At 34.3% G+C, this 22,402-nt stretch overlaps 6 non-coding genes across 6 annotated transcripts; all 6 read left to right on the top strand.

Moving 5' to 3' along the window:
• The first annotated feature begins 2,180 nt into the window (after positions 1–2,180).
• Positions 2,181–2,262, top strand: TRNAS-GCU (transfer RNA serine (anticodon GCU)). The gene has a single exon. It is a non-coding gene; the product is annotated as a tRNA-Ser (tRNA).
• A 3,734-nt stretch (positions 2,263–5,996) lies between these two features.
• TRNAS-GCU (transfer RNA serine (anticodon GCU)) lies at positions 5,997–6,078 on the top strand. The gene has a single exon. It is a non-coding gene; the product is annotated as a tRNA-Ser (tRNA).
• A 3,744-nt stretch (positions 6,079–9,822) lies between these two features.
• TRNAS-GCU (transfer RNA serine (anticodon GCU)) lies at positions 9,823–9,904 on the top strand. Its single transcript has one exon. It is a non-coding gene; the product is annotated as a tRNA-Ser (tRNA).
• Positions 9,905–13,656: 3,752 nt separating this feature from the next.
• Positions 13,657–13,738, top strand: TRNAS-GCU (transfer RNA serine (anticodon GCU)). Its single transcript has one exon. It is a non-coding gene; the product is annotated as a tRNA-Ser (tRNA).
• A 3,743-nt stretch (positions 13,739–17,481) lies between these two features.
• Positions 17,482–17,563, top strand: TRNAS-GCU (transfer RNA serine (anticodon GCU)). Its single transcript has one exon. It is a non-coding gene; the product is annotated as a tRNA-Ser (tRNA).
• A 3,738-nt stretch (positions 17,564–21,301) lies between these two features.
• Positions 21,302–21,383, top strand: TRNAS-GCU (transfer RNA serine (anticodon GCU)). The gene has a single exon. It is a non-coding gene; the product is annotated as a tRNA-Ser (tRNA).
• The last annotated feature ends 1,019 nt before the right edge of the window (positions 21,384–22,402 follow it).

The raw sequence follows: 22,402 nt of genomic DNA, 5'->3' as shown, positions 1-22,402 counted from the left end.
TTCCACTTTTGATAAATGTAGCTGACTCTGTGCGTAAATTCAAGCCGAACAAAGATATTAAAGGTATTCACAAAATCTAATAAATTATACAATTTTTCAATATTCATTCGAACAGAAAGACCAGTGCTGTAAGTAAAATGAAGCTCAGATATGTAGTACGGCCAAATCAACCTTCTGCACGCGCAGTTTGTTGGTAACTCGAGCCATAGATAAGCTTTATTTCACTTCTCTTTTTGAACGTACGTTAAAACAATCTGTCACACATTTCCTGTGAATGTACGATGCCCGAGTGTTTGTGAACGCAATAAATTTCCAGGCAACTGATTTATGTCATCTCCATATTTTTAGAGTTTCTTGCGCTTTCTTTCTGTATGAAAGAAAAGAACTGAAACTGTGTTTGACAGAGAAACATATTTAACCTTTACATTTTTTAAAATTCCTTTTCAAATTAATTACACTTTCTCTTTTAATCAATGAATGAGCTTCACTTTGTGTTAATATTAGTCTCAGGTGCAAAGTTGTATTAGGAAAACGAACAAATTTGAAGATAATGTTTGAAAAAGGCTTACTCAAATATTAATGTGAACTATCGGTCTTACGTTTTCACTACAACTCGACGTAGGAGTAAGCGCGAACATTTTAAGTTAATCCCCATTCTGACATAAGGACAACTGATTTTAAGTAACAAAACTATTAAGAGAAAAGACTTGCCGTTTCATCAGTATTGGTTAGTCTAAGCAAACAACACTTGAAGTTTCTAGCTGGAGTTTTAAAACAATCGTAAGAGCGGACGGTTTTCTTTGCAAACTTTTCAAGAGATATTTAATAAATTTCATGAAAATATCCTAATTGAAGAGCGTTTAAATTCTCGTCATATCAACTTAAGCTACTGGCATAAATATAGATTCTTGATGTCGGAGTGATGCCAAAAAAATATATAAATTTCGTGACGGTATTAGAAAGCAAGTAGTAAGCACTGTATGAGAAAGAAATATCTACCATTATACATTTTAACGAATCTTGTTAGTATTGTAAAGTCAGGTGTGTTCGGTATAATATCGTTGCGAATTTAAAGCTAACGTGTGTTGCTAGCGAGTATCACTCTCTTATTTTTTTATTGTGATTTCTTGGTGATAACTGACAAAAAAAGTCGAGATATATAATCGAAAACACTTTATGTGTGAAATAAGTACCGATCAAGAAACACCCAAAAGCGATTCAATGTGGGACGTATAGCTGTGAACTCAAAATTTCGGCAAAACTGTAACCAACATTTAAATCACTGATAAGAAAATTTCGTCACATATTCAGTCCTTTGGTAGAGAGGCCGCGTGTTTAGTGTTTACAAACGGAGCCTGATAAATGTATTTCCGTATTTTGGTGTAGTTAACTAATATCTATTTTGTTTGAAAGATACTCTATTAAATAATATTATTTCAGGTTCAACATATGTGTGTAGTTGGTCACTGTTATATTTCAAATTGTTGACTATCATAGGAAAGTGTATATAGAAATATGATTATGTGATAATTACTTAAAAACAGTGAGCCCTTATGAACGAATTAAATTTATCTTGATTTCTATTTGGACAATGAGTGAACCCGTTGGATTCAGCTGATTCTAAATCGTCATTTGTAAACGCGTCTCTCTCTAAGTGTATTTAAAGCGTTAAAAGGAGAGGCTTTAGCTCTCTCAGTGCTCCTACGAGGAAGTGATTTGCTGTGGTGAAACGTCTACGACATGAGTATTGGAAGACACGTAACGAGTTATGTTTGTTAGTGAGTTTTTCTCTACAAATCGAGAATGTTTCTCTTCTAAATGCACTTTAATTAAAGAACGATCTGGAATTCTTAACGACGAGGTACACGAAATGAAATGAATATTGAATAGAAGCTTTAATGCGTAGGGGTAGTAACATACTCTTAATGTTTTTAATAAAGTCTCCGAGTAAAACGTTCCTAGTGATTATTTGAAAATTTCCTCAGCGAGAAAGTATGAGAACATGAGCTTCGTTTGCTGCACGTAGTTAAGGATGAATAGAAACTTTGTTTGTTATTATTCACTTACTTATTATCTCTTTCACAAATACAAAAACATCACATTTTAAGAAAGTGTAAAATACTTGACATGAGAAGGAAGGTGAATAATAAGTAACAGTTACTAAAAAAACAATGAAGGTGGACGAGGTGGCCGAGAGGTTAAGGCGATGGACTGCTAATCCATTGGGCAATGCCCGCGTGGGTTCGAATCCCATCCTCGTCGGACGTTGGAAAATAATTTTATAGAAAAAGTAGGTGATAAACGAAAGGGGAGTTCTTTGACCATTTACTGTTAATTTCCAAACAGAAATACACGTTAAGCAAGATGCAACGAAAAAGTGCGAAAGAGAATAACACTTTCAAATTCATCATTACCTTTTTGACCATATTTCTTCGGTTGTGTTATTACTCAAATACCAAAATATGTCTAGTTATCGTGTTGTTTTAATAACGATTAACGTACAATTGAGTTACACATATTTCTGTATTAGTTGGTCCTTTGGTTTGAAACGATATCTTTAGTTCACTACTAAAAGTGTAGGAATGGGGCGGATATACAAAACTTGCAACACAAACTCTTATACACATTAAAGAACCAAATATCAAATCTTCAAGCGGATTTGAGATACACCAGAAGGTGATAAAGACACACGAACCAAACAACAAGTCAGAAAGCCAATTGAAAACATCAAGGGAGCATATACTAAAATTGACGAAAAAACATTTCTCAGTCTCATTGACTGTCTCACTTTGATAAGAGCTTCTAGGGATGAAACTCACTGAAGTCATAACTGCACCAAATAGAGGAATTACATGATAATGCTACCGTAAAAAAGTTTATGAAATTATTTATCAACCACTGGTAGTTAACAAACCACAACGAAAATACATCATCCATTGACTTTTCACTCTTTTCATCCCATGCATAGCACACGTGCACACTTCAAATTTGCACACACGCCATAAGCGAAGAATATGTACTCAAACACGCTGCTATTTACACGTAACGTAAAATTACGACGCACATCCACAATAATGTTATACGTACAGTATATGAAAACAAATCATTTAAGGACGCATAAATGTTTGGAAGACAGCTCAAGACAATGAGAACAAAATATGTAAAGAAATTGAAAGTGTAGGACTGAGTGCATCAGAAATTGAGGAATCCAAGTGGGAAAAGGCATTTTGTAATAAATCTTCCTATGTACAACCTCACACGTGAATACGTCCAATAGCCGCTCTGTGCCTCCTTCGCTTTTCTGGGTTCATGATGTTACACAATTTATGGGTACGTACAAAAGTGTTTCTATGATATTTCTAATTTTGAAAGGACAGTAACTAATCAACGATGTTTATGCACTGAAAACACTTTGGGTGTTTTCACCGCATTTTGATTCACCTACAATGCTAACGTTCGAAATCCTATTGCCTTTTCACGCCATTACAAGAGAAGTGACCAGAAGTTACGACTCTTCACGAATGTCTCGTTCTTCAAGCGTCGTATAAATATACCTTATAGTACATGTACTGCCTCTAAAATTTCGAATTCAAGGAGTCTCTAATCATTATATGACAAGCAAAAGAACGTTTAATAAGCTTAATTCATCTGACTTAATGTTTTCACAACTGGTAAAATAAACGAAAATAGGCAAAAACACGATGTTGGACACGTTCCACCGTCAGGTTCTACAAAGAAACTTTAATTACACCATGCTTATTCCTTCCTTTTAAAAACACGTTTTATGTAACCATTCGTACACTTTCATATCTTTTTAAACATCTTTTCCACTTTTGATAAATGTAGCTGACTCTGTGCGTAAATTCAAGCCGAACAAAGATATTAAAAGGTATTCACAAAATCTAATATATTTTACAATTTTGCAATATTCATTCGAACAGAAAGACCAGTGCTGTAAGTAAAATGAAGCTCAGATATGTAGTACGGCCAAATCAACCTTCTGCACGCGCAGTTTGTTGGTAACTCGAGCCATAGATAAGCTTTATTTCACTTCTCTTTTTGAACGTACGTTAAAACAATCTGTCACACATTTCCTGTGAATGTACGATGCCCGAGTGTTTGTGAACGCAATAAATTTCCAGGCAACTGATTTATGTCATCTCCATATTTTTAGAGTTTCTTGCGCTTTCTTTCTGTATGAAAGAAAAGAACTGAAACTGTGTTTGACAGAGAAACATATTTAACCTTTACATTTTTTAAATTCCTTTTCAAATTAATTACACTTTCTCTTTTAATCAATGAATGAGCTTCACTTTGTGTTAATATTAGTCTCAGGTGCAAAGTTGTATTAGGAAAACGAACAAATTTGAAGATAATGTTTGAAAAAGGCTTACTCAAATATTAATGTGAACTATCGATCTTACGTTTTCACTACAACTAGGGAGTAAGCGCGAACATTTTAAGTTAATCCCCATTCTGACATAAGGACAACTGATTTTAAGTAACAAAACTATTAAGAGAAAAGACTTGCCGTTTCATCAGTATTGGTTAGTCTAAGCAAAAACACTTGAAGTTTCTAGCTGGAGTTTTAAAACAATCGTAAGAGCGGACGGTTTTCTTTGCAAACTTTTCAAGAGATATCTTAATAAATTTCATGAAAATATGCTAATTGAAGAGCGTTTAAATTCTCGTCATATCAACTTAAGCTACTGGCATAAATATAGATTCTTGATGTCGGAGTGATGCCAAAAAAATATAAATTTCGTGACGGTATTAGAAAGCAAGTAGTAAGCACTGTATGAGAAAGAAATATCTACCATTATACATTTTAACGAATCTTGTTAGTATTGTAAAGTCAGGTGTGTTCGGTATAATATCGTTGCGAATTTAAAGCTAACGTGTGTTGCTAGCGAGTATCACTCTCTTATTTTTATTGTGATTTCTTGGTGATAACTGACAAAAAAAGTCGAGATATATAATCGAAAACACTTTATGTGTGAAATAAGTACCGATCAAGAAACACCCAAAAGCGATTCAATGTGGGACGTATAGCTGTGAACTCAAAATTTCGGCAAAACTGTAACCAACATTTAAATCACTGATAAGAAAATTTCGTCACATATTCAGTCCTTTGGTAGAGAGGCCGCGTGTTTAGTGTTTACAAACGGAGCCTGATAAATGTATTTCCGTATTTTGGTGTAGTTAACTAATATCTATTTTGTTTGAAAGATACTCTATTAAATAATATTATTTCAGGTTCAACATATGTGTGTAGTTGGTCACTGTTATATTTCAAATTGTTGACTATCATAGGAAAGTGTATATAGAAATATGATTATGTGATAATTACTTAAAAACAGTGAGCCCTTATGAACGAATTAAATTTATCTTGATTTCTATTTGGACAATGAGTGAACCCGTTGGATTCAGCTGATTCTAAATCGTCATTTGTAAACGCGTCTCTCTCTAAGTGTATTTAAAGCGTTAAAAGGAGAGGCTTTAGCTCTCTCAGTGCTCCTACGAGGAAGTGATTTGCTGTGGTGAAACGTCTACGACATGAGTATTGGAAGACACGTAACGAGTTATGTTTGTTAGTGAGTTTTTCTCTACAAATCGAGAATGTTTCTCTTCTAAATGCACTTTAATTAAAGAACGATCTGGAATTCTTAACGACGAGGTACACGAAATGAAATGGATATTGAATAGAAGCTTTAATGCGTAGGGTAGTAACATACTCTTAATGTTTTTAATAAAAGTCTCCGAGTAAAACGTTCCTAGTGATTAATTGAAAATTTCCTCAGCGAGAAAGTATGAGAGCATGAGCTTCGTTTGCTGCACGTAGTTAAGGATGAATAGAAACTTTGTTTGTTATTATTCACTTACTTATTATCTCTTTCACAAATACAAAAACATCACATTTTAAGAAAGTGTAAAATACTTGACATGAGAAGGAAGGTGAATAATAAGTAACAGTTACTAAAAAAACAATGAAGGTGGACGAGGTGGCCGAGAGGTTAAGGCGATGGACTGCTAATCCATTGGGCAATGCCCGCGTGGGTTCGAATCCCATCCTCGTCGGACGTTGGAAAATAATTTTATAGAAAAAGTAGGTGATAAACGAAAAGGGAGTTCTTTGACCATTTACTGTTAATTTCCAAACAGAAATACACGTTAAGCAAGATGCAACGAAAAAGTGCGAAAGAGAATAACACTTTCAAATTCATCATTACCTTTTTGACCATATTTCTTCGGTTGTGTTATTACTCAAATACCAAAATATGTCTAGTTATCGTGTTGTTTTAATAACGATTAACGTACAATTGAGTTACACATATTTCTGTATTAGTTGGTCCTTTGGTTTGAAACGATATCTTTAGTTCACTACTAAAAGTGTAGGAATGGGGCGGATATACAAAACTTGCAACACAAACTCTTATACACATTAAAGAACCAAATATCAAATCTTCAAGCGGATTTGAGATACACCAGAAGGTGATAAAGACACACGAACCAAACAACAAGTCAGAAAGCCAATTGAAAACATCAAGGGAGCATATACTAAAATTGACGAAAAACATTTCTCAGTCTCATTGACTGTCTCACTTTGATAAGAGCTTCTAGGGATGAAACTCACTGAAGTCATAACTGCACCAAATAGAGGAATTACATGATAATGCTACCGTAAAAAGTTTATGAAATTATTTATCAACCACTGGTAGTTAACAAACCACAACGAAAATACATCATCCATTGACTTTTCACTCTTTTCATCCCATGCATAGCACACGTGCACACTTCAAATTTGCACACACGCCATAAGCGAAGAATATGTACTCAAACACGCTGCTATTTACACGTAACGTAAAATTACGACGCACATCCACAATAATGTTATACGTACAGTATATGAAAACAAATCATTTAAGGACGCATAAATGTTTGGAAGACAGCTCAAGACAATGAGAACAAAATATGTAAAGAAATTGAAAGTGTAGGACTGAGTGCATCAGAAATTGAGGAATCCAAGTGGGAAAAGGCATTTTGTAATAAATCTTCCTTTGTACAACCTCACACGTGAATACGTCCAATAGCCGCTCTGTGCCTCCTTCGCTTTTCTGGGTTCATGATGTTACACAATTTATGGGTACGTACAAAAGTGTTTCTATGATATTTCTAATTTTGAAAGGACAGTAACTAATCAACGATGTTTATGCACTGAAAACACTTTGGGTGTTTTTCACCGCATTTTGATTCACCTACAATGCTAACGTTCGAAATCCTATTGCCTTTTCACGCCATTACAAGAGAAGTGACCAGAAGTTACGACTCTTCACGAATGTCTCGTTCTTCAAGCGTCGTATAAATATACCTTATAGTACATGTACTGCCTCTAAAATTTCGAATTCAAGGAGTCTCTAATCATTATATGACAAGCAAAAGAACGTTTAATAAGCTTAATTCATCTGACTTAATGTTTTCACAACTGGTAAAATAAACGAAAATAGGCAAAAACACGATGTTGGACACGTTCCACCGTCAGGTTGTACAAAGAAACTTTAATTACACCATGCTTATTCCTTCCTTTTAAAAACACGTTTTTATGTAACCATTCGTACACTTTCATATCTTTTTAAACATCTTTTCCACTTTTGATAAATGTAGCTGACTCTGTGCGTAAATTCAAGCCGAACAAAGATATTAAAAGGTATTCACAAAATCTAATAAATTATACAACTTTTCAATATTCATTCGAACAGAAAGACCAGTGCTGTAAGTAAAATGAAGCTCAGATATGTAGTACGGCCAAATCAACCTTCTGCACGCGCAGTTTGTTGGTAACTCGAGCCATAGATAAGCTTTATTTCACTTCTCTTTTTGAACGTACGTTAAAACAATCTGTCACACATTTCCTGTGAATGTACGATGCCCGAGTGTTTGTGAACGCAATAAATTTCCAGGCAACTGATTTATGTCATCTCCATATTTTTAGAGTTTCTTGCGCTTTCTTTCTGTATGAAAGAAAAGAACTGAAACTGTGTTTGACAGAGAAACATATTTAACCTTTACATTTTTTAAAATTCCTTTTCAAATTAATTACACTTTCTCTTTTAATCAATGAATGAGCTTCACTTTGTGTTAATATTAGTCTCAGGTGCAAAGTTGTATTAGGAAAACGAACAAATTTGAAGATAATGTTTGAAAAAGGCTTACTCAAATATTAATGTGAACTATCGATCTTACGTTTTCACTACAACTCGACGTAGGAGTAAGCGCGAACATTTTAAGTTAGTCCCCATTCTGACATAAGGACAACTGATTTTTAAGTAACAAAACTATTAAGAGAAAAGACTTGCCGTTTCATCAGTATTGGTTAGTCTAAGCAAAAACACTTGAAGTTTCTAGCTGGAGTTTTTAAAACAATCGTAAGAGCGGACGGTTTTTCTTTGCAAACTTTTCAAGAGATATCTAATAAATTTCATGAAAATATGCTAATTGAAGAGCGTTTAAATTCTCGTCATATCAACTTAAGCTACTGGCATAAATATAGATTCTTGATGTCGGAGTGATGCCAAAAAAATATATAAATTTCGTGACGGTATTAGAAAGCAAGTAGTAAGCACTGTATGAGAAAGAAATATCTACCATTATACATTTTAACGAATCTTGTTAGTATTGTAAAGTCAGGTGTGTTCGGTATAATATCGTTGCGAATTTAAAGCTAACGTGTGTTGCTAGCGAGTATCACTCTCTTATTTTTTTATTGTGATTTCTTGGTGATAACTGACAAAAAAGTCGAGATATATAATCGAAAACACTTTATGTGTGAAATAAGTACCGATCAAGAAACACCCAAAAGCGATTCAATGTGGGACGTATAGCTGTGAACTCAAAATTTCGGCAAAACTGTAACCAACATTTAAATCACTGATAAGAAAATTTCGTCACATATTCAGTCCTTTGGTAGAGAGGCCGCGTGTTTAGTGTTTACAAACGGAGCCTGATAAATGTATTTCCGTATTTTGGTGTAGTTAACTAATATCTATTTTGTTTGAAAGATACTCTATTAAATAATATTATTTCAGGTTCAACATATGTGTGTAGTTGGTCACTGTTATATTTCAAATTGTTGACTATCATAGGAAAGTGTATATAGAAATATGATTATGTGATAATTACTTAAAAACAGTGAGCCCTTATGAACGAATTAAATTTATCTTGATTTCTATTTGGACAATGAGTGAACCCGTTGGATTCAGCTGATTCTAAATCGTCATTTGTAAACGCGTCTCTCTCTAAGTGTATTTAAAGCGTTAAAAGGAGAGGCTTTAGCTCTCTCAGTGCTCCTACGAGGAAGTGATTTGCTGTGGTGAAACGTCTACGACATGAGTATTGGAAGACACGTAACGAGTTATGTTTGTTAGTGAGTTTTTCTCTACAAATCGAGAATGTTTCTCTTCTAAATGCACTTTAATTAAAGAACGATCTGGAATTCTTAACGACGAGGTACACGAAATGAAATGGATATTGAATAGAAGCTTTAATGCGTAGGGTAGTAACATACTCTTAATGTTTTAATAAAAGTCTCCGAGTAAAACGTTCCTAGTGATTAATTGAAAATTTCCTCAGCGAGAAAGTATGAGAGCATGAGCTTCGTTTGCTGCACGTAGTTAAGGATGAATAGAAACTTTGTTTGTTATTATTCACTTACTTATTATCTCTTTCACAAATACAAAAACATCACATTTTAAGAAAGTGTAAAATACTTGACATGAGAAGGAAGGTGAATAATAAGTAACAGTTACTAAAAAAACAATGAAGGTGGACGAGGTGGCCGAGAGGTTAAGGCGATGGACTGCTAATCCATTGGGCAATGCCCGCGTGGGTTCGAATCCCATCCTCGTCGGACGTTGGAAAATAATTTTATAGAAAAAGTAGGTGATAAACGAAAAGGGGAGTTCTTTGACCATTTACTGTTAATTTCCAAACAGAAATACACGTTAAGCAAGATGCAACGAAAAAGTGCGAAAGAGAATAACACTTTCAAATTCATCATTACCTTTTTGACCATATTTCTTCGGTTGTGTTATTACTCAAATACCAAAATATGTCTAGTTATCGTGTTGTTTTAATAACGATTAACGTACAATTGAGTTACACATATTTCTGTATTAGTTGGTCCTTTGGTTTGAAACGATATCTTTAGTTCACTACTAAAAGTGTAGGAATGGGGCGGATATACAAAACTTGCAACACAAACTCTTATACACATTAAAGAACCAAATATCAAATCTTCAAGCGGATTTGAGATACACCAGAAGGTGATAAAGACACACGAACCAAACAACAAGTCAGAAAGCCAATTGAAAACATCAAGGGAGCATATACTAAAATTGACGAAAAACATTTCTCAGTCTCATTGACTGTCTCACTTTGATAAGAGCTTCTAGGGATGAAACTCACTGAAGTCATAACTGCACCAAATAGAGGAATTACATGATAATGCTACCGTAAAAAAGTTTATGAAATTATTTATCAACCACTGGTAGTTAACAAACCACAACGAAAAATACATCATCCATTGACTTTTCACTCTTTTCATCCCATGCATAGCACACGTGCACACTTCAAATTTGCACACACGCCATAAGCGAAGAATATGTACTCAAACACGCTGCTATTTACACGTAACGTAAAATTACGACGCACATCCACAATAATGTTATACGTACAGTATATGAAAACAAATCATTTAAGGACGCATAAATGTTTGGAAGACAGCTCAAGACAATGAGAACAAAATATGTAAAGAAATTGAAAGTGTAGGACTGAGTGCATCAGAAATTGAGGAATCCAAGTGGGAAAAGGCATTTTGTAATAAATCTTCCTTTGTACAACCTCACACGTGAATACGTCCAATAGCCGCTCTGTGCCTCCTTCGCTTTTCTGGGTTCATGATGTTACACAATTTATGGGTACGTACAAAAGTGTTTCTATGATATTTCTAATTTTGAAAGGACAGTAACTAATCAACGATGTTTATGCACTGAAAACACTTTGGGTGTTTTTCACCGCATTTTGATTCACCTACAATGCTAACGTTCGAAATCCTATTGCCTTTTCACGCCATTACAAGAGAAGTGACCAGAAGTTACGACTCTTCACGAATGTCTCGTTCTTCAAGCGTCGTATAAATATACCTTATAGTACATGTACTGCCTCTAAAATTTCGAATTCAAGGAGTCTCTAATCATTATATGACAAGCAAAAGAACGTTTAATAAGCTTAATTCATCTGACTTAATGTTTTCACAACTGGTAAAATAAACGAAAATAGGCAAAAACACGATGTTGGACACGTTCCACCGTCAGGTTGTACAAAGAAACTTTAATTACACCATGCTTATTCCTTCCTTTTAAAAACACGTTTTTATGTAACCATTCGTACACTTTCATATCTTTTTAAACATCTTTTCCACTTTTGATAAATGTAGCTGACTCTGTGCGTAAATTCAAGCCGAACAAAGATATTAAAAGGTATTCACAAAATCTAATAAATTATACAACTTTTCAATATTCATTCGAACAGAAAGACCAGTGCTGTAAGTAAAATGAAGCTCAGATATGTAGTACGGCCAAATCAACCTTCTGCACGCGCAGTTTGTTGGTAACTCGAGCCATAGATAAGCTTTATTTCACTTCTCTTTTTGAACGTACGTTAAAACAATCTGTCACACATTTCCTGTGAATGTACGATGCCCGAGTGTTTGTGAACGCAATAAATTTCCAGGCAACTGATTTATGTCATCTCCATATTTTTAGAGTTTCTTGCGCTTTCTTTCTGTATGAAAGAAAAGAACTGAAACTGTGTTTGACAGAGAAACATATTTAACCTTTACATTTTTTAAAATTCCTTTTCAAATTAATTACACTTTCTCTTTTAATCAATGAATGAGCTTCACTTTGTGTTAATATTAGTCTCAGGTGCAAAGTTGTATTAGGAAAACGAACAAATTTGAAGATAATGTTTGAAAAAGGCTTACTCAAATATTAATGTGAACTATCGATCTTACGTTTTCACTACAACTCGACGTAGGAGTAAGCGCGAACATTTTAAGTTAGTCCCCATTCTGACATAAGGACAACTGATTTTTAAGTAACAAAACTATTAAGAGAAAAGACTTGCCGTTTCATCAGTATTGGTTAGTCTAAGCAAAAAACACTTGAAGTTTCTAGCTGGAGTTTTAAAACAATCGTAAGAGCGGACGGTTTTCTTTGCAAACTTTTCAAGAGATATCTAATAAATTTCATGAAAATATGCTAATTGAAGAGCGTTTAAATTCTCGTCATATCAACTTAAGCTACTGGCATAAATATAGATTCTTGATGTCGGAGTGATGCCAAAAAATATATAAATTTCGTGACGGTATTAGAAAGCAAGTAGTAAGCACTGTATGAGAAAGAAATATCTACCATTATACATTTTAACGAATCTTGTTAGTATTGTAAAGTCAGGTGTGTTCGGTATAATATCGTTGCGAATTTAAAGCTAACGTGTGTTGCTAGCGAGTATCACTCTCTTATTTTTTATTGTGATTTCTTGGTGATAACTGACAAAAAAAGTCGAGATATATAATCGAAAACACTTTATGTGTGAAATAAGTACCGATCAAGAAACACCCAAAAGCGATTCAATGTGGGACGTATAGCTGTGAACTCAAAATTTCGGCAAAACTGTAACCAACATTTAAATCACTGATAAGAAAATTTCGTCACATATTCAGTCCTTTGGTAGAGAGGCCGCGTGTTTAGTGTTTACAAACGGAGCCTGATAAATGTATTTCCGTATTTTGGTGTAGTTAACTAATATCTATTTTGTTTGAAAGATACTCTATTAAATAATATTATTTCAGGTTCAACATATGTGTGTAGTTGGTCACTGTTATATTTCAAATTGTTGACTATCATAGGAAAGTGTATATAGAAATATGATTATGTGATAATTACTTAAAAACAGTGAGCCCTTATGAACGAATTAAATTTATCTTGATTTCTATTTGGACAATGAGTGAACCCGTTGGATTCAGCTGATTCTAAATCGTCATTTGTAAACGCGTCTCTCTCTCTAAGTGTATTTAAAGCGTTAAAAGGAGAGGCTTTAGCTCTCTCAGTGCTCCTACGAGGAAGTGATTTGCTGTGGTGAAACGTCTACGACATGAGTATTGGAAGACACGTAACGAGTTATGTTTGTTAGTGAGTTTTTCTCTACAAATCGAGAATGTTTCTCTTCCTAAATGCACTTTAATTAAAGAACGATCTGGAATTCTTAACGACGAGGTACACGAAATGAAATGGATATTGAATAGAAGCTTTAATGCGTAGGGGTAGTAACATACTCTTAATGTTTTTAATAAAAGTCTCCGAGTAAAACGTTCCTAGTGATTAATTGAAAATTTCCTCAGCGAGAAAGTATGAGAGCATGAGCTTCGTTTGCTGCACGTAGTTAAGGATGAATAGAAACTTTGTTTGTTATTATTCACTTACTTATTATCTCTTTCACAAATACAAAAAAACATCACATTTTAAGAAAGTGTAAAATACTTGACATGAGAAGGAAGGTGAATAATAAGTAACAGTTACTAAAAAAACAATGAAGGTGGACGAGGTGGCCGAGAGGTTAAGGCGATGGACTGCTAATCCATTGGGCAATGCCCGCGTGGGTTCGAATCCCATCCTCGTCGGACGTTGGAAAATAATTTTATAGAAAAAGTAGGTGATAAACGAAAGGGGAGTTCTTTGACCATTTACTGTTAATTTCCAAACAGAAATACACGTTAAGCAAGATGCAACGAAAAAGTGCGAAAGAGAATAACACTTTCAAATTCATCATTACCTTTTTGACCATATTTCTTCGGTTGTGTTATTACTCAAATACCAAAATATGTCTAGTTATCGTGTTGTTTTAATAACGATTAACGTACAATTGAGTTACACATATTTCTGTATTAGTTGGTCCTTTGGTTTGAAACGATATCTTTAGTTCACTACTAAAAGTGTAGGAATGGGGCGGATATACAAAACTTGCAACACAAACTCTTATACACATTAAAGAACCAAATATCAAATCTTCAAGCGGATTTGAGATACACCAGAAGGTGATAAAGACACACGAACCAAACAACAAGTCAGAAAGCCAATTGAAAACATCAAGGGAGCATATACTAAAATTGACGAAAAACATTTCTCAGTCTCATTGACTGTCTCACTTTGATAAGAGCTTCTAGGGATGAAACTCACTGAAGTCATAACTGCACCAAATAGAGGAATTACATGATAATGCTACCGTAAAAAGTTTATGAAATTATTTATCAACCACTGGTAGTTAACAAACCACAACGAAAATACATCATCCATTGACTTTTCACTCTTTTCATCCCATGCATAGCACACGTGCACACTTCAAATTTGCACACACGCCATAAGCGAAGAATATGTACTCAAACACGCTGCTATTTACACGTAACGTAAAATTACGACGCACATCCACAATAATGTTATACGTACAGTATATGAAAACAAATCATTTAAGGACGCATAAATGTTTGGAAGACAGCTCAAGACAATGAGAACAAAATATGTAAAGAAATTGAAAGTGTAGGACTGAGTGCATCAGAAATTGAGGAATCCAAGTGGGAAAAGGCATTTTGTAATAAATCTTCCTTTGTACAACCTCACACGTGAATACGTCCAATAGCCGCTCTGTGCCTCCTTCGCTTTTCTGGGTTCATGATGTTACACAATTTATGGGTACGTACAAAAGTGTTTCTATGATATTTCTAATTTTGAAAGGACAGTAACTAATCAACGATGTTTATGCACTGAAAACACTTTGGGTGTTTTCACCGCATTTTGATTCACCTACAATGCTAACGTTCGAAATCCTATTGCCTTTTCACGCCATTACAAGAGAAGTGACCAGAAGTTACGACTCTTCACGAATGTCTCGTTCTTCAAGCGTCGTATAAATATACCTTATAGTACATGTACTGCCTCTAAAATTTCGAATTCAAGGAGTCTCTAATCATTATATGACAAGCAAAAGAACGTTTAATAAGCTTAATTCATCTGACTTAATGTTTTCACAACTGGTAAAATAAACGAAAATAGGCAAAAACACGATGTTGGACACGTTCCACCGTCAGGTTGTACAAAGAAACTTTAATTACACCATGCTTATTCCTTCCTTTTAAAACACGTTTTTATGTAACCATTCGTACACTTTCATATCTTTTAAACATCTTTTCCACTTTTGATAAATGTAGCTGACTCTGTGCGTAAATTCAAGCCGAACAAAGATATTAAAAGGTATTCACAAAATCTAATAAATTATACAACTTTTCAATATTCATTCGAACAGAAAGACCAGTGCTGTAAGTAAAATGAAGCTCAGATATGTAGTACGGCCAAATCAACCTTCTGCACGCGCAGTTTGTTGGTAACTCGAGCCATAGATAAGCTTTATTTCACTTCTCTTTTTGAACGTACGTTAAAACAATCTGTCACACATTTCCTGTGAATGTACGATGCCCGAGTGTTTGTGAACGCAATAAATTTCCAGGCAACTGATTTATGTCATCTCCATATTTTTAGAGTTTCTTGCGCTTTCTTTCTGTATGAAAGAAAAGAACTGAAACTGTGTTTGACAGAGAAACATATTTAACCTTTACATTTTTAAAATTCCTTTTCAAATTAATTACACTTTCTCTTTTAATCAATGAATGAGCTTCACTTTATGTTAATATTAGTCTCAGGTGCAAAGTTGTATTAGGAAAACGAACAAATTTGAAGATAATGTTTGAAAAAGGCTTACTCAAATATTAATGTGAACTATCGATCTTACGTTTTCACTACAACTCGACGTAGGAGTAAGCGCGAACATTTTAAGTTAGTCCCCATTCTGACATAAGGACAACTGATTTTTAAGTAACAAAACTATTAAGAGAAAAGACTTGCCGTTTCATCAGTATTGGTTAGTCTAAGCAAAAAACACTTGAAGTTTCTAGCTGGAGTTTTTAAAACAATCGTAAGAGCGGACGGTTTTTCTTTGCAAACTTTTCAAGAGATATCTAATAAATTTCATGAAAATATGCTAATTGAAGAGCGTTTAAATTCTCGTCATATCAACTTAAGCTACTGGCATAAATATAGATTCTTGATGTCGGAGTGATGCCAAAAAATATATAAATTTCGTGACGGTATTAGAAAGCAAGTAGTAAGCACTGTATGAGAAAGAAATATCTACCATTATACATTTTAACGAATCTTGTTAGTATTGTAAAGTCAGGTGTGTTCGGTATAATATCGTTGCGAATTTAAAGCTAACGTGTGTTGCTAGCGAGTATCACTCTCTTATTTTTTATTGTGATTTCTTGGTGATAACTGACAAAAAAAGTCGAGATATATAATCGAAAACACTTTATGTGTGAAATAAGTACCGATCAAGAAACACCCAAAAGCGATTCAATGTGGGACGTATAGCTGTGAACTCAAAATTTCGGCAAAACTGTAACCAACATTTAAATCACTGATAAGAAAATTTCGTCACATATTCAGTCCTTTGGTAGAGAGGCCGCGTGTTTAGTGTTTACAAACGGAGCCTGATAAATGTATTTCCGTATTTTGGTGTAGTTAACTAATATCTATTTTGTTTGAAAGATACTCTATTAAATAATATTATTTCAGGTTCAACATATGTGTGTAGTTGGTCACTGTTATATTTCAAATTGTTGACTATCATAGGAAAGTGTATATAGAAATATGATTATGTGATAATTACTTAAAAACAGTGAGCCCTTATGAACGAATTAAATTTATCTTGATTTCTATTTGGACAATGAGTGAACCCGTTGATTCAGCTGATTCTAAATCGTCATTTGTAAACGCGTCTCTCTCTAAGTGTATTTAAAGCGTTAAAAGGAGAGGCTTTAGCTCTCTCAGTGCTCCTACGAGGAAGTGATTTGCTGTGGTGAAACGTCTACGACATGAGTATTGGAAGACACGTAACGAGTTATGTTTGTTAGTGAGTTTTTCTCTACAAATCGAGAATGTTTCTCTTCCTAAATGCACTTTAATTAAAGAACGATCTGGAATTCTTAACGACGAGGTACACGAAATGAAATGGATATTGAATAGAAGCTTTAATGCGTAGGGGTAGTAACATACTCTTAATGTTTTTAATAAAAGTCTCCGAGTAAAACGTTCCTAGTGATTAATTGAAAATTTCCTCAGCGAGAAAGTATGAGAGCATGAGCTTCGTTTGCTGCACGTAGTTAAGGATGAATAGAAACTTTGTTTGTTATTATTCACTTACTTATTATCTCTTTCACAAATACAAAAAACATCACATTTTAAGAAAGTGTAAAATACTTGACATGAGAAGGAAGGTGAATAATAAGTAACAGTTACTAAAAAAACAATGAAGGTGGACGAGGTGGCCGAGAGGTTAAGGCGATGGACTGCTAATCCATTGGGCAATGCCCGCGTGGGTTCGAATCCCATCCTCGTCGGACGTTGGAAAATAATTTTATAGAAAAAGTAGGTGATAAACGAAAAGGGGAGTTCTTTGACCATTTACTGTTAATTTCCAAACAGAAATACACGTTAAGCAAGATGCAACGAAAAAGTGCGAAAGAGAATAACACTTTCAAATTCATCATTACCTTTTTGACCATATTTCTTCGGTTGTGTTATTACTCAAATACCAAAATATGTCTAGTTATCGTGTTGTTTTAATAACGATTAACGTACAATTGAGTTACACATATTTCTGTATTAGTTGGTCCTTTGGTTTGAAACGATATCTTTAGTTCACTACTAAAAAGTGTAGGAATGGGGCGGATATACAAAACTTGCAACACAAACTCTTATACACATTAAAGAACCAAATATCAAATCTTCAAGCGGATTTGAGATACACCAGAAGGTGATAAAGACACACGAACCAAACAACAAGTCAGAAAGCCAATTGAAAACATCAAGGGAGCATATACTAAAATTGACGAAAAACATTTCTCAGTCTCATTGACTGTCTCACTTTGATAAGAGCTTCTAGGGATGAAACTCACTGAAGTCATAACTGCACCAAATAGAGGAATTACATGATAATGCTACCGTAAAAAAGTTTATGAAATTATTTATCAACCACTGGTAGTTAACAAACCACAACGAAAAATACATCATCCATTGACTTTTCACTCTTTTCATCCCATGCATAGCACACGTGCACACTTCAAATTTGCACACACGCCATAAGCGAAGAATATGTACTCAAACACGCTGCTATTTACACGTAACGTAAAATTACGACGCACATCCACAATAATGTTATACGTACAGTATATGAAAACAAATCATTGAAGGACGCATAAATGTTTGGAAGACAGCTCAAGACAATGAGAACAAAATATGTAAAGAAATTGAAAGTGTAGGACTGAGTGCATCAGAAATTGAGGAATCCAAGTGGGAAAAGGCATTTTGTAATAAATCTTCCTTTGTACAACCTCACACGTGAATACGTCCAATAGCCGCTCTGTGCCTCCTTCGCTTTTCTGGGTTCATGATGTTACACAATTTATGGGTACGTACAAAAGTGTTTCTATGATATTTCTAATTTTGAAAGGACAGTAACTAATCAACGATGTTTATGCACTGAAAACACTTTGGGTGTTTTTCACCGCATTTTGATTCACCTACAATGCTAACGTTCGAAATCCTGTTGCCTTTTCACGCCATTACAAGAGAAGTGACCAGAAGTTACGACTCTTCACGAATGTCTCGTTCTTCAAGCGTCGTATAAATATACCTTATAGTACATGTATTGCCTCTAAAATTTCGAATTCAAGGAGTCTCTAATCATTATATGACAAGCAAAAGAACGTTTAATAAGCTTAATTCATCTGACTTAATGTTTTCACAACTGGTAAAATAAACGAAAATAGGCAAAAACACGATGTTGGACACGTTCCACCGTCAGGTTGTACAAAGAAACTTTAATTACACCATGCTTATTCCTTCCTTTTAAAACACGTTTTTATGTAACCATTCGTACACTTTCATATCTTTTAAACATCTTTTCCACTTTTGATAAATGTAGCTGACTCTGTGCGTAAATTCAAGCCGAACAAAGATATTAAAAGGTATTCACAAAATCTAATAAATTATACAACTTTTCAATATTCATTCGAACAGAAAGACCAGTGCTGTAAGTAAAATGAAGCTCAGATATGTAGTACGGCCAAATCAACCTTCTGCACGCGCAGTTTGTTGGTAACTCGAGCCATAGATAAGCTTTATTTCACTTCTCTTTTTGAACGTACGTTAAAACAATCTGTCACACATTTCCTGTGAATGTACGATGCCCGAGTGTTTGTGAACGCAATAAATTTCCAGGCAACTGATTTATGTCATCTCCATATTTTTAGAGTTTCTTGCGCTTTCTTTCTGTATGAAAGAAAAGAACTGAAACTGTGTTTGACAGAGAAACATATTTAACCTTTACATTTTTTAAATTTCTTTTCAAATTAATTACACTTTCTCTTTTAATCAATGAATGAGCTTCACTTTGTGTTAATATTAGTCTCAGGTGCAAAGTTGTATTAGGAAAACGAACAAATTTGAAGATAATGTTTGAAAAAGGCTTACTCAAATATTAATGTGAACTATCGATCTTACGTTTTCACTACAACTCGACGTAGGCGCGCGACATTTTAAGTTAATCCCCATTCTGACATAAGGACAGCTGATTTTAAGTAACAAAACTATTAAGAGAAAAGACTTGCCGTTTCATTAGTATTGGTTAGTCTAAGCAAAAAACACTTGAAGTTTCTAGCTGGAGTTTTAAAACAATCGTAAGAGCGGACGGTTTTTCTTTGCAAACTTTTCAAGAGATATTTAATAAATTTCATGAAAATATCCTAATTGAAGAGCGTTTAAATTCTCGTCATATCAACTTAAGCTACTGGCATAAATATCGATTCTTGATGTCGGAGTGATGACAAAAAATATATAAATTTCGTGACGGTATTAGAAAGCAAGTAGTAAGCACTGTATGAGAAAGAAATATCTACCATTATACATTTTAACGAATCTTGTTAGTATTGTAAAGTCAGGTGTGTTCGGTATAATATCGTTGCGAATTTAAAGCTAACGTGTGTTGCTAGCGAGTATCACTCTCTTATTTTTTTATTGTGATTTGTTGGTGATAACTGACAAAAAAGTCGAGATATATAATCGAAAACACTTTATGTGTGAAATAAGTACCGATCAAGAAACACCCAAAAGCGATTTAATGTGGGACGTATAGCTATGAACTCAAAATTTCGGCAAAACTGTAACCAACATTTAAATCACTGATAAGAAAATTTCGTCACATATTCAGTCCTTTGGTAGAGAGGCCGCGTGTTTAGTGTTTACAAACGGAGCCTGATAAATGTATTTCCGTATTTTGGTGTAGTTAACTAATATCTATTTTGTTTGAAAGATACTCTATTAAATAATATTATTTCAGGTTCAACATATGTGTGTAGTTGGTCACTGTTATATTTCAAATTGTTGACTATCATAGGAAAGTGTATATAGAAATATGATTATGTGATAATTACTTAAAACAGTGAGCCCTTATGAACGAATTAAATTTATCTTGATTTCTATTTGGACAATGAGTGAACCCGTTGGATTCAGCTGATTCTAAATCGTCCTTTGTAAACGCGTCTCTCTCTAAGTGTATTTAAAGCGTTAAAAGGAGAGGCTTTAGCTCTCTCAATGCTCCTACGAGGAAGTGATTTGCTGTGGTGAAACGTCTACGACATGAGTATTGGAAGACACGTAACGAGTTATGTTTGTTAGTGAGTTTTTCTCTACAAATCGAGAATGTTTCTCTTCTAAATGCACTTTAATTAAAGAACGATCTGGAATTCTTAACGACGAGGTACACGAAATGAAATGAATATTGAATAGAAGCTTTAATGCGTAGGGTAGTAACATACTCTTAATGTTTTTAATAAAAGTCTCCGAGTAAAACGTTCCTAGTGATTATTTGAAAATTTCCTCAGCGAGAAAGTATGAGAACATGAGCTTCGTTTGCTGCACGTAGTTAAGGATGAATAGAAACTTTGTTTGTTATTATTCACTTACTTATTATCTCTTTCACAAATACAAAAACATCACATTTTAAGAAAGTGTAAAATACTTGACATGAGAAGGAAGGTGAATAATAAGTAACAGTTACTAAAAAAACAATGAAGGTGGACGAGGTGGCCGAGAGGTTAAGGCGATGGACTGCTAATCCATTGGGCAATGCCCGCGTGGGTTCGAATCCCATCCTCGTCGGACGTTGGAAAATAATTTTATAGAAAAATGTAGGTGATAAACGAAAAGGGGAGTTCTTTGACCATTCACTGTTAATTTCCAAACAGAAATACACGTTAAGCAAGATGCAACGAAAAGTGCGAAAGAGAATAACACTTTCAAATTCAACATTACCTTTTGACCATATTTCTTCGGTTGTGTTATTACTCAAATACCAAAATATGTCTAGTTATCGTGTTGTTTTAATAACGATTAACGTACAATTGAGTTACACATATTTCTGTATTAGTTGGTGCTTTAGTTTGAAACGATATCTTTAGTTCACTACTAAAAGTGTAGGAATGGGGCGGATATACAAAACTTGCAACACAAACTCTTATACACATTAAAGAACCAAATATCAAATCTTCAAGCGGATTTGAGATACACCAGAAGGTGATAAAGACACACGAACCAAACAACAAGTCAGAAAGCCAATTGAAAACATCAAGGGAGCATATACTAAAATTCACGAAAAACATTTCTCAGTCTCATTGACTGTCTCACTTTGATAAGAGCTTCTAGGGATGAAACTCACTGAAGTCATAACTGCACCAAATAGAGGAATTACATGATAATGCTACCGTAAAAAAGTTTATGAAATTATTTATCAACCACTGGTAGTTAACAAACCACAACGAAAATACATCATCCATTGACTTTTCACTCTTTCCATCCCATGCATAGCACACGTGCACACTTCAAATTTGCACACACGCCATAAGCGAAGAATATGTACTCAAACACGCTGCTATTTACACGTAACGTAAAATTACGACGCACATCCACAATAATGTTATACGTACAGTATATGAAAACAAATCATTGAAGGACGCATAAATCTTTGGAAGACAGCTCAAGACAATGAGAACAAAATATGTAAAGAAATTGAAAGTGTAGGACTGAGTGCATCAGAAATTGAGGAATCCAAGTGGGAAAAGGCATTTTGTAATAAATCTTCCTATGTACAACCTCACACGTGAATACGTCCAATAGCCGCT

This window comes from Tachypleus tridentatus, chromosome 13 (assembly GCF_004210375.1).
Source record: "Tachypleus tridentatus isolate NWPU-2018 chromosome 13, ASM421037v1, whole genome shotgun sequence".
In the NCBI taxonomy this organism is placed as follows: Eukaryota; Metazoa; Arthropoda; class Merostomata; order Xiphosura; family Limulidae; genus Tachypleus; species Tachypleus tridentatus.
Note: the sequence above shows the minus strand (reverse complement) of the source record. Positions and strands in the feature narration are given on the sequence as shown.